At 46.2% G+C, this 13,372-nt stretch overlaps 2 pseudogenes; both read left to right on the top strand.

Annotated features, from left to right (window-relative positions):
* Positions 1 to 254: 254 nt before the first annotated feature.
* Positions 255 to 1,177, top strand: LOC100393471 (small ribosomal subunit protein uS2 pseudogene; annotated as a pseudogene).
* Positions 1,178 to 8,699: 7,522 nt separating this feature from the next.
* On the top strand, positions 8,700 to 11,704 carry LOC100385161 (small ribosomal subunit protein uS2 pseudogene; annotated as a pseudogene).
* The last annotated feature ends 1,668 nt before the right edge of the window (positions 11,705 to 13,372 follow it).

Below are 13,372 nucleotides of genomic sequence, written 5' to 3'. Positions count from 1 at the left end.
TAAAACCCCATCTCCACTAAAAAGACAAAAATTATCTAGCCGTGGTGGCGGACGCCTGTAGTCCCAGCTACTCGGGAGGCTGAGGAAGAATCACTTGAACCCGGGAGGCAAAGGTTGCAGTGAGCGATCGCACCACTGCACTCCAGCCTGGCGACAGAGCGAGACTCTGTCCCCCCGCCAAAAAAAGAAAAGAGCTTTTTTTTTCACGCTACCTGCCAAGAGCTCCAAATGGTTTTGTTGTGGATTCCCGTCATAACTTAAAGAGAAACTTTCACGATGTCCGGAGCGCTTGATGTCCTGCAAATGAAGGAGGATGTCCTTAAGTTCCCGGCAGCAGGAACCCGTTTAGGTGGCACCAACCTTGACTTCCAGATGGAACAGTATATCTATATAAGGAAGAGTGACGGCATCTACATCATAAATCTGAAGAGGACCTGGGAGAAGCTTCTCCTGGCAGCTCGTGCCATTGTTGCCATTGAAAACCCTGCTGATGTCAGTGTTATATCCTCCAGGAATACTGGCCAGAGGGCCGTGCTGAAGTTTGCTGCTGCCACTGGAGCCACTCCAATTGCTGGCCGCTTCACTCCTGGAACCTTCACCAACCAGATCCAGGCAGCCTTCCGGGAGCCATGGCTGCTTGCTTGTGGTTACTGACCCAAGGGCTGATCACCTGCCTCTCACGGAGGCGTCTGATGTAAACCTACCTACCATTGCTCTGTGTAACACAGATTCTCCTCTGCGCTATGTGGACATTGCCATCCCATGCAACAACAAGGGAGCTCACTCGGTGGGTTTGATGTGGTGGATGCTGGCTCAGGAAGTTTTGCGCATGTGTGGCACCATTTCCCGTGAACACCCGTGGGAGGTCATGCCTGATCTCTCTTTCTACAGAGATCCTGAAGAGATTGGAAAAGAAGAGCAGGTTGCTGCTGAAAAGGCTGTGACCAAGGAGGAATTTCAGGGTGAATGGACTGACTGTTCCAGCTCCTGAGTTCACTGCTACTCAGCCTGAGGTTGCCGACTGGTCTGAAGGCGGGCAGGTGCCCTCTGTGCCTATCCAGCAGTTCTCTACTGAAGACTGGAGCGCCCAGTTTGCCACAGAAGACTGGTGTGCAGCTCTCACTGCTCAGGCCACTGAATGGGTAGGAGCAACCACTGAATGGTCTTAAGCTGTTCTTGTGTGACCTCTTAAACAACATATAAGATTCATGGAAAATAAACATTGAGTTTCTAAAAGTTGTGTTGATTTATTTTGTTTTTTTATTCCAGATCAGAATACCTGGGATTTCATACCAAAGTATAACCATAAATACATGTCTTGACATGAATTGTACTTCTAAAAAAAAAAAAAAAGAAAAGAAAAAGAAAAAAGTCTTTCTGCTACAGCAATAGTAATTAAAGCCAAAATAAAACAAATAACTCAAAGAGAAAGAAACTTAGTAGTTTCTTCCTGATTGAAATCGAATGAACAAGATTTGGTTATTTGTTCATTTGCAGATCTGCAGTCGTGAGGGGTAAATAAAATCTGTCTACCTTAAGAGGTAGTAACCCAATATGAAAAGCCAGCACACTGGGATGCCCCCTCACTTCTGTTTGGGCACAGCTTTCTTTTCTCCTAGTATCTGGTACAGATCTGCTTTTCTTTACAGCTCCTCAACCTCTGACCAGAGGGCCTTGGCCCTGGAACCTCTCGGTGAGAGTTGTTTGCCTTTGCTAAATAACCTCATTTCCTTTTTCTCTTTTATCTCAACCCAACAGGTATAAAGTGGAGCAGGATGTGACAGAGGGAATGTTGCAACAATAATGATAGCAATTACTCTTGAGTCCTAGGCTTCCTTGCTGGTTTTCATTTCAGTAGATTATCTCTTGTGAATAACACTTAGAGTGAACAGGTCCTGTACAGATAGATATCAGGGGAGAAGAAAAGGCACGTGGCTCCAGTGTCACTGTCAATGAGCAGCTTGTTTGGCCGCTTCTGGTATGGGCTAAATGTTGTTTTTGTTTTTAATTAAAGCCTTACCTATAATCACACCCCGGGTTTCTTTCTGTTTCTTTTTTTTTTTTTGAGATGGAGTTTTGTTCTTGTTGCCCAGGCTGGAGTGTAATGGTGTGGTCTTGGCTAACTGCAACCTCTGCCTCCCAGGTTCAAGCGATTCTCCTGCCTCAGTCTCCCGAGATTACAGGCACCTGCCATCATGCCTGGCTAATTTTTGTGTTATTAGTAGAGACAGGGTTTCACCATGTTGGTCAGGCTTGTCTCGAACTCCTGGCCTAGGCTAATCTGCTCGCCTCAGCCTCCTAAAGTGCTGGGATTACAGGCGTGAGCCATCATGCCCCACCTCAGACCTTGAGTTTCTTTTAATTTTTCTGGTAATTTTATACTTACTTTATGTCTTTATAAATCTCACTTACCTTAAAGAAAGGCTGAACTATAAGATAGCCAAGATTTAGAAAACAGCATGATTATTTAGGACAGTAAAATGAGGAAAGAAATGAAGTGCTTAGAAATTTTGCTTTCACTGAGTGTGGTATGGAATCAGTTTCTTCACGGAAAACTGTCCGACAACAGATGAATTGTCTTTCATGATATATTTAAATTTAAGTACCTATACTGTAGTTCTCTTTTTTTTTTTGAGATGGAGTCTTGCTCTGTTACCAGGCTGGAGTGCAGTGGCGCGATCTCGGCTCACTGCAACCTTCACCTCCCAGGTTCAAGAAATTCTCCTGCCTCAGCCTCCTGAGTAGCTGGGACTACAGGTGTCAATCACAATGCCCAGCTAATTTCTGAAACCCAGAGACAGGGTTTCACCATGTTGGCCAGGATGGTCTCGATCTCTTGACCTCGTGATTCACCTGCCTTGGCCTCCCAAAGTGCTGGAATTGCAGGCATGCGCTCATTTTTATAGTGTTTTCTACTGATTTTATAGCAGAAAATCTGGCTCTTTTAAACATTTTTCTCAAATAGAAATGAAATTAGTGGTTGCCTGGCAGTGGGGTTTGGGGTGGGGATAGGATTGACTGCTGTGGGGTGGGGGTTACTTTTGGAGATGATGAAAATGCTCTAAACTTGGATTTTGGTGGTATTTACATAACTCTGTGAATATGCTAAAACCATCAAATTGTACCCTTTAAATGGGTGAATTTTATGGTATGTGAATTATATCTTGATAAAGATGGTTTTTAAAAAACCTATTCTGGAGGAAGAATCTAAAAGAGAGAACACTGCCATAAAAGAGAAGTTAGAGGTCTGTTAGATTTGCACGATTTCTCTGCTAAAGCGCAGAGGCCAAGAAATTAATGACAGACTTTGAGGTTTTTTAATCCAATATACCCAGCCGGGTGTGGTGGCTCACACCTGTAATCCCAGCACTTCGGGAGACCAAGGTGGGTGGATCACTTGAGGTCAGGAGTTCAAGCCCAGCCTGGCCAACATTGTGAAACCCCATCTCTGCTAAAATAAAAACTAGCCGGGTGTGGTGGCAGACGCCTGTAATCCCAGCTACTTGAGAGGCAGAGGCAGGAGAATTGCTTGAACCCAGGAGGCAGAAGTTGCAATGAGCCGAGATGGTGCCACTGCACTCTAGCCTTGGCGACAGGAGCAAAATTCCGTCTCAAAAAAACCAAAACCATAACATTTCACCATTCTCTATCTTCACCTTCTATCAAGATCCTTCATTGTTTATTTGATGGGTAATATCACCCAATATAGCATGGTGATAGTCATGAGATTCCTGTTCTCTCGCCGTTTTCTGCTATTTAAAAGCTAAAAAGTAAAATATTTCTGGGTGGTTTTTTCTCTTTTTCTTTCTTTTTTTTTTTTTTTTTTTTTTTTTGCAGCTAAGGGTGGCCATATGATTCAGTTCTGGCCAATAAAATGTAAGGTGTCCCTTTCCAGCGGGCAGAACCCTGCATCTTTTGTTCCTGTTGCCTCTTCCCCTTTCTTCCTGTCTAGAAAGCAGACATGAGGCCTGGAGATGCAGCAGCCTGTTGGTAACATGAGGTGTCAAGCATGAGGATAAAAGTCCCTAAATTAAGAAAGGCAGAGCAGAAAAACTAAAAGAGCCTTGCTCCTTGGGTGCACTTCTTAGCAGCTACACCAGTATTGCTCAGCTTTGGCTTCTCAGTACATCAGAAAAATAACTTTTTTGCTAATATACTGTTATTTGCTATTCAGAGATGATTATGGTATAACTAAAAGAGAGGACACGAGTCTGAACTAAGACCCCACTGTGTAGGCTACAGTGGGCCACTGTTACCACACAGGGCTTCAGTCTAGGTCCTGCTTCTCACCACACAGAAAGCCAATCACTGAGGCAGTGAGTATTGCCAGAGAAGAAAGCTTTAATTGGGGGCTTCAGCCAAGGAATTGGGAGATCAGTCTCAAATCCATCTCCCTGATCAACTAAAATCAGGGGTTTATATAGCAATGAAGAAGTGAAACTACACACAGGAAAATAAGAATTAGGGAGGGATGAGGAAGAGAAGTTGGTCAACAGGAAGCAGGTGGTAGGTTAGGGAATCATGACGGGTGAGGCATCTGTCTCACTGTCCTGATGCAGTGATCTGGTAAGTTTCAGCTTCTTGATACTATCTGGGAAGCATGATGGTTGGTTTCCTGAGAATGGAACTCAGATAAGACAAATGGAACTTTCTCAAGTTTTAAGACTGAGAGGGTCAATTTTTTTTCCTTTTTTTTTCTCTCTCTCTTTTTTTTTCCCCCTAGATGGCGTCTTGCTCTGTCACTGAGGTTGGAGTGCAGTGGTGTGATCTTGGCTCACGGCAACCTCCACCTCCCGGGTTCAAGCAATTCTCCTGCCTCAGCCTCCTGAGTAGCTGGGATAACAGATGCGCACCACCACGCCCAGCTAATGTTTAAAATTTTTAGTAGAGATGGGGTTTCACCATATTGGTCAAGCTGGACTCAAACTCCTGACCTTGTGATCCACCCGCCTCAGCCTCCCAAAGTGCTAGGATTACAGGCATGAGCCACTGCACCCAGCCGAGAGGGTCAATTTCTATGTTTATTCAAAAGAAACTATAAACATTAGTCGTATGGGACAATTGGGCAGGTTTCACCACCATGGCAGGTGACAAGTCGGGGACAAAGCAGAGGCTCAGGGTTTAAAGTCAGAGATGAGGGCAAGTCAAGTCTGCAATGGAGACGGGGCCAATGTTCCCAAGATGCATCGCCAAGGCTGTTCAGGACCACAGGACCAGTGCAGGACCTGCAGGACCTTCAGTTCAGGACTACATGCTAACTGTTACAGGCTGCAGCATAGAAGCCTGCAGAGCACACAGAAAACAGGTGGACGAAGGAGAGAGAAGACAGGACCCAGCAGGGGCCCCGGCTCTTCCTGCTGTGGTGAAGACTCATAAGCCATACTGCTCTTCCTTCTCCATACATCTGTTCACCATGTTAGGAGAAGAAGCAAGAAGATAGGGAAGTTATTGAGATAATTCAACCAAGAGAAAATGAACATATCTAAAGGAATCGTGTCAATGATCGGCATTACCATGCTTTAAAACCGATTGGACATTTCAATCGTCCTCACCACCACCACCAACAACTAATCAAGTGAGTGGTGGCTTAAGAGCACCACAGAGCAGCTGTGGACAAAATGATAGGAAAACCCACTTCATCTGCACAACAAAGTTGTAGCATAAGTGAAATTACGCAACTCTCTCTGGGAGGCCGAGACAGGAAGATCACTTGAGGTCATGACCAGCTTGGCCAACATGGTGAAACCACATCTCTATGAAAAATACAAAAATTAGCTGGGCATGGTGGCATGTGCCCATAGTCCCAGCTACTCAGGAGACTGAAGCAAAAGAATCACTTGAATATGGGAAGTGGATGTTGCAGTGAGCTGAGATCACACCACTGCACTCCAGCCTGGGAGACAGAGCGAGACTCTGTCCCCAGGGGGATAAAAAAAATTATGCAACTCTGATACAGAGGCACAGAAAAGGAAGAGTTGAAGATGCAAACATTGGCTATAATACCCCGCACTGTCCAGGGAAGACACCGAATCTGGGGAGCATCAGCAGTTCATCCTCAGAGGAACTCCCTCTTGTAAAGCATGGACCTTTCCTTGGGCATGTACATTTCCTAGCCAGCTTTTTGCAGCAACTCATGCTCATAAAATGGCCCTTGATTGTTAATTCATGTAATTCATCATCACTAGTTCTTCCATACTAGGAAAGGAGGATTAGAACATTCCAGCCCCTGGAAGAGGATAATGTCTTTTAAATAAATAGAACACGCTTTTATCGTATATACCAGCCCTTAAAAGTATAGCTGGGGTTAGTCTCTAAGCAGGATGAATACTGTGGCACTGACAATACCAAGTTTCTTGCCAAAAAGGCTAAGGACAAGACCCTGGGCTAAAAGGTGAATTTACACCCTGGTGATCACTTGGCTAGTTTCTCCTAACAACACCACTACGTTCCTGTCCTGTCCCTTCCATCAGTGTCATGTCACACTGCCGACTCCACCTTCGATGAACAAACTAACTCATGGAAGTAGAGCACAGTTTAACCAGGGGCACATATTTCCTCTAAGCTCCTATTCTTGCCCTGTGACACAATCCAGGTGTGTTGGCCAAGCAAGCTGTGGCCTCACTGACTCATCCCTAAATCACCTCCCATCAATTCTGACCCTCTATTGTGTTCCCCTCTATTCTGACCTACTATCAAAGTTCTGGCTGCCGATTTATATATTCCTTCTATTCATTTTCCCACTGTTGCTGTTGGATTTGGCTTTGGCTTACTCAGAAAGTCCTAAGTGACACCTTTTCTATTTCAGCCTATCTCCCTCTACACCAGCCCTGAACAGAAGGCCTGTTCTCCTACCCGACCCTCCCTGGCCTTGCAAGCAGGACTTAGGATCAGAGAGCCATCCAGGGGACATTCACTGCAACAGAAAAAGGTCAAATTGGCGTCAACCAAGCTAGATTCAGCACTAGATGTGGAGGTTCCAACAATCTCCAGGAGTTTTGACCAGGCTCTACCTCAGAGATCTGAGAGCAGCACACTCTACAGAGAGACAGGGACACATTCAGCAGGACTGCTGATTTCCCAGGGAGGCTTTGAGAAAGTAGTGCTTCAGGAAGCAGCATCTGGGAGCTGATGCTGCTCCTACTTGGCAGCACAGAGCTGTCCCATCCCTCCCACTGTTCCAGTCACAGTGATGATGGAGTAATCAGCACCACACTGTGGCTGCAGTAGCTCGAGCTCACAGCCAAGTCAGTCACACAAGCTCTCCATGTTCCCTGCCATTACTATTTGGAGGTAGACACTGGAGCCAGGAGGCCTGAGTTTGAATACCAGTGTGACTCTTTGTCCCCAGTCTTCTCTCAGCCTCAATTTTCTCAGCTATGAAATGACAGTGATTATGTGTCCCTCATGGATTAAACCGCACAAAAATGTATAGCATTTACATTACTTGACACAGCAGACACTGACCAGTGTGAATTCGGATTCTTTTTCCCGAGAGTCTGATTCTAACCTGCAGCAGAATCTCCAGAATCCTAAAGAAGATGTGCTCTGCTGAGCCATACTCTGTACACAGTCGTTCTTCTGCCCGGCCCTCGAGGAAGAAGGCCATAAGCTGAGTCAGACTTGGGACTCTTCCTTCAGAGCATGATTGAATAGGTTTCATGGGAAAGAGTGGTGCTGGGGGTGGGGGACTCAAAAAAATGCATACCCTTTTGTTTTCAAACTTTAGTGAGCATAGGAATCATTTAGAGAGTTTATTAAAAATAGAGGCCAGGGCCAGGTGTAGTGGCTCATGCCTGATATCCCAGCTCTTTGGGAGGCCAAGGCAGGTGGATCACAAGGTCAAGAGTTCAAGACCAGCCTGGCCAAGATGGTGAAACGCCGACTCTACTAAAATAAAATACAAAAGTTAGCCAGGCGTGGTGGCAGGCGCCTGTAATCCCAGCTACTTAGGAGACTGAGGCAGAGAATTGCTTGAACCCAGGAGACGGAGGTTGCAGTGAGCTGAGATCGTGCCACTGAACTCCAGCCTGGATGACAGAGTGACACTCTGTCTCAAAAATAAATAAATAAATAAAGGCATGTTATAGTGAATCCCAAGTTTCTCTTCAAAGAATCAATATGTCAGCACGTTCAGTTCTCTTCTTCTTTAATTCTCTATTTTAAAGTTTAACTTTCTTGTAATTCCAGTAAACAACCTTCTCCACTGGTTCTAATCAGTAGCTCGCATCTGTTCCCCCTCTCCCCACAGCTCCATCCTGACTCATCCTGGTCACCTGGCTACCTGCTCTGACCCATCCATAACCGTCCTTCCTGCCAAAACACCCACCCTGCTACTCCAGCTCAGACCCCTGCTCTTTTTAAAATAGCCAATCGGGATTAGTCTAGCTTGTGTAGTCTAACCCTAGCCCATGAGGGAACAACACAGCAATAGGGACAACCCCCATCAGGCATAAGCATCCCTTCTCAACTTGTCCAAGCATGTAGCGGCCACTGTTGCTCCATCCGTGCACTGCACCCTTCTATAGAAGTAAACTGCCTTGCTGGGAGGATTTATCTTCAAGTGCTATTTCTTTTGTGGCATTGAAATTTTACTTGTAACAGGCAGGTCCCTCCTTAGATTTACTGCTGTTAGATAAAACTTAGAGGAGCCCTTTGGTTTGGGGTGAGCTGCTGCACTAGGCCTGAGAGAGTAAACCAAAATGGAGTCACTCATGCTGAAGCTCTGCCCCACCGAGTTGAAAATAAGTTGTTTATCTGACATTCCCACAAATTGAGAGTGAGATAATGGCCCAGTCTCCAAGCAGGCTGGTTTGAGCTGGTATGATAAGAAAATCTTCTCACTGGAGCCACTCCAGTTGCTGGCTGCTTTACTCCTGGAACCTTCACCAACCAGATCCAGGTAGCCTTCCGGGAGCCACAGCTGCTTGTGGTTACTGACCCAAAGGCTGGCCACCAGCCTCTCATGGAGGCATCTTATGTTAACCTACCTACCATTGCTCTGTGTAACACAGATTCTCCTCTGCGCTATGTGGATATTGCCATCCCATGCAACAACAAGGGAGCTCACTCAGTGGGTTTGATGTGGTGGATGCTGGCTCAGGAAGTTTTGCGCATGTGTGGCACCATTTCCCGTGAACACCCGTGGGAGGTCATGCCTGATCTCTCTTTCTACAGAGATCCTGAAGAGACTGAAAAAGAAGAGCAGGCTGCTGCTGAACAGGCTGTGACCAAGGAGGAATTTCAGGGTGAATGGACTGACTGCTCCAGCTCCTGAGTTCACTGCTACTCAGCCTGAGGTTGCCGACTGGTCTGAAGGCGGGCAGGTGCCCTCTGTGCCTATCCAGCAGTTCTCTACTGAAGACTGGAGCGCCCGGCCTGCCATGGAAGACTGGTCTGCAGCTCCCACTGCTCAGACCACTGAACGGGTAGGAGCACCACTGAATGGTGTTAAGCTGTTCTTGCATGGGCTCTTAAGCAACATGGAAATAAGATTCATGGAAAATAAACATCAAGTTTCTCAAAAAAAAAAAAGAAAGAAAAAGAAAATATCTACTTTAACGTTTACAATGAAAGGAAATTTGAAACCACCAATCCACTTTTCATTCTCTGTTTCTAAAGCCAAATTCCTCTGCTCAGCCTATCGGAACACTCATCATATTTTGTGGAATGAGGTATTGCTCAATTCCAGAATTGCAAATAAAACCCAAGTAAGATCTTTAAACTGGCCAGTCATAGTGGCTCACACCTGCAGTCCCAGCACTTTGGGAGGCTGAAGCAGATCACTGAGCCCAGGGGTTCAAGACAAACCTCGGTAACATAGTGAGACTCCATCTCTACAAACAACTATTTTTTTGTTTCCTTTTTTTTTAAACAGGCGCTCCCTTTGTTACCCAGGCTGGAGTGCAGTGATACAATCACAGCTCACCGTAGCCTTGATCTCCCAGGCTCAAGTGATCTTCCTGTCTCAGTCTCCAGAGTAGCCAGGACAATAGGCATGCAGTACGATGACTGGCTAATTTTTATTTTTATTTTTAGTAGAGATGAGGTCTCGTTATGTTGCTCAGCCTGGTCTCAAACTCCTGAGCTTAAGCGATCCTCCCACCTCAGCCTCCCAAAAAGCTGGGATTACAAGCATAAGCCACCATGCCTGGCCTACAAAAATTTTTTAAAAATTGGCTGAGTGTGGTGGCATTAATCTGTAGTCTCAACCACTTGGGAGGCTAAGGTAGGAGGATCACTTGAACTCGGGAGGTCAAGGCTACAGTGAGCTATGATGGTGTTATTGGCACTCCAGCCTGAGCAACATAGCAAGACACTGTCTTAAAAAATACATACATATGGGGCCGGGCACAGTGGTTCACACCTGTAATCTCAGCACTTTGGGAGGCTGAGGCGGGTGGATCACGAGGCCAAGAGATCAAGACCATCCTAGCCAACATGGTGAAACTCCGTATCTACTAAAAATACAAAAATTAGTTGGGCGTGGTGGCACGTGCCTGTGTTCCCAGCTATTCGGGAGGCTGAGGTGGAAGAATCGCTTGAACCCAGGAGACGGAGGTTGCAGCGAGCCGAGATTGCGCCACTGCACTCCATCCTGGCGACAGTGCAAGATTCTGTCTCAAAAAAAAAAATGCATTTATGTATATATATATAGTTTTGTCCCTTGGAATCTCCTGAGTTATAAGGGTTTTTTTTAATATGCTAATGAGATGACTCAAGATGAGGGGCCCTAGATAGCTTCAGAATGGGGGACCTTTGCCAGAAAAACCAATCAAGAGATTTGAGGATTAGAACTGTCAGACCCACTTCCCTAGGTGGTGGGGAGGGATTAAAGATTGAGTTTGTTTATCAAAGACAAAGCCTTGATCGATCTTGTCTATGTAATGAAACCTCCACAAAAACCCCTAATCAATGGGTTTGGTGAGTTTCTGGTTTGAAACTCACCAGATGTGCTGGAAATGTGGGGCGCAAGAGAGGTCAAGGAAGCTCTGCCCCACCCCACCCCACCTCCATATCTTGCCCTATGCATCTTTTTCATTTGGCTTCTCCTGAGTTTTAGCCTTTATAAAAAACCAGTGAGCACATGTAAGGTATTTTTCTGAGTTCTGTGAGTCACCCTAGTGAATTAGCAAACCTGAAAGGAGGTCATGGAAATCCTCACATTTGTAGTAGTCTGGGTAGAAGTGTGGGTAGCCTGGGCACCCTATTTGTAGCTGGTGTCTGAAGACAGGGACAGTCTTGTGAGACTGAGCCCTTTAACTTGTAGGATCTGACACTAACTCATGTTAGCCAAAATTGAATTGAATTATGGGACCCCCCCAATTAGTGTCATAGAATTGGTGCAATTGGGTGTCAGAGGTGGTGTCAGAAAAAACACTGCACAGGAGCCTGTCACATTTGCTCCCTCCTGACCTCGCCTGGCCCTTGTTATAACCACACATCTTTATAGGATGTGGTTACGCCCAGAAGAAACTGCCAATTCCATTGCAATTCTCTGACCTAGATTCAACGTTAGCCTTTTGAAGAGACGCAGAAATGAGGCTTACATTTTTCTATTCAAGCCTACCCACGGCAGGGCTGGATGTAGGCTTCTGATCTTCTTCTGACTATAGTCCACACCATAGCTGGTGGGCTGTTCCAGCCAACTGTGGAGCACAGGTCCTCCACTCTAGAACAGGGTGGAACACTCTTGCTGGTCATCTGATGGACTCACTACCTGCCCTGACTGTGGAGGGACTCTGTCTTGTGAGCCTGGCCACATGGGGTCTGCCGGAGTCGTCTTATCTGGCTAGATTCTTTGCCCTAGTTCCTCTCGGCTTTTTTTCAGTGGGTCAGCTTTTCCTAGCGCCCCAAAGTTGCTGAAATAAACTTACTCAGCTATGTCCACTTGAATGTGCCCAGGAGCCCAGACAAAGGCTCTGCCGAAAAGACTTCCCTCTTGCTCTTGAGGGCACAGCCATGCTGCTGTCCTAGTGTGTGGTTAAACGCCATCTTCTCCCCTCCTTGCCTTCCATTCTTTCTTTCTCCTTCTGAAGAAGCCACACAGTATCATCAATCAATGCTACCCGTCTAAATCCATTTGTGCTGCTGTAACAAAACTGCCTGAGACTGGGTAATTTATCAACAACAGAAATTGCTTTCTCACAGTTCTGGAGGCCAGCAAGTCCAAGATGAAGGTGCCGGAGGGCTCGGTGCCTGGTTAGGGTCAGCTCTCCCTTTCTAAGATAGTACCTTGAAGGCTGTGTAAGCAGGTGGTGGAAGGAAGGAAGGGCAAAAGTGCCAGCCTTGTATAAGGCACTAATCCATTCATGAAGAATCTTCATGACTTCATCATTTCCCAAAAGGCCTTACTTCTTAATATTACCACAATGAGGATTAAGTTTCAACATGAATTTTAGAGGGGATACATTCAAACCACAGCACCATCCATCTTGGTGTACCTGCTGGCATGCTTGAAACCATTCAAAAGGGCTTCATTCTCAGTCCTTCTTTTTTTCCCCAAAAATGTGGCATTTCTTGACAGGGACTCTTCTGCTAGGACTCCATTCAGAACAAAGTTAACCTGGTCAATGAGTGTCTCCCTCACCTGCAAGGAAGAACTTGGTAAGAGATGGCAGAAAATCAAGGGACGTGACTGAGGCTCAAAGAGCTGTAGAACTCCAAGTGGAATTTGCTGGCCGAGCTTCTACTTTGAACAGAGGCTCAAGTCATCCATTCAGATGCTTTCCTGGGACTACAGGGACATACTGTGCAGCTCCCATTAATTAGTGGAAGAACCTACCAGCTGCAAAGCCATCCCTGGGGACCTCAGCTAGATAAGACTTGGGATAGTTCCCCAGGTAGCTCCCAGTCACTTGGTCCAAGGAAATTCCTTACTGTAACTATACTGGGTCCGGGCTAACTCCTGGAAACCTCTCCTTCCAACTCTGGCTCAGTCTCCGGTGACTTGGAGTTCTCCATGTCTTTCATGAGAGCCCGCTCCACACTGTACCTGGTGGGCTGTCTGTGAGGGTTGCTCTGTGAGGGTTGGGGGAAAACCCTGCATGGCTTGAGCTCTTCTGTTGACAAGCCCATTGCCATCAAAATGGCTCTTCCTCTGTACCACCACCCTCTGGTCATAATGAGCATCTCTGTCTAGAGCTCCTTCAGACCTTCCCACTACGATCCTCGGGACCTCTAGCTCCACACATGTGAGTACACCATCATCTAGACTAAAATCTCTTTGTTCTTCTAGATCTCTGGAAACTGTCTTACTCTGTGTTCTCAGAACCGTGGGTCGTGCCTGAATTCTATCTGACACCCCAGGTATGTGCTCATAAACAGCTGGTAGCCAGTACACACCTAAGACACAGGCTCAGATTCTCAATGTATG

Source organism: Callithrix jacchus, chromosome 14 (genome assembly GCF_049354715.1).
Source record: "Callithrix jacchus isolate 240 chromosome 14, calJac240_pri, whole genome shotgun sequence".
Classification (NCBI taxonomy): Eukaryota; Metazoa; Chordata; class Mammalia; order Primates; family Cebidae; genus Callithrix; species Callithrix jacchus.
Note: the sequence above shows the minus strand (reverse complement) of the source record. Positions and strands in the feature narration are given on the sequence as shown.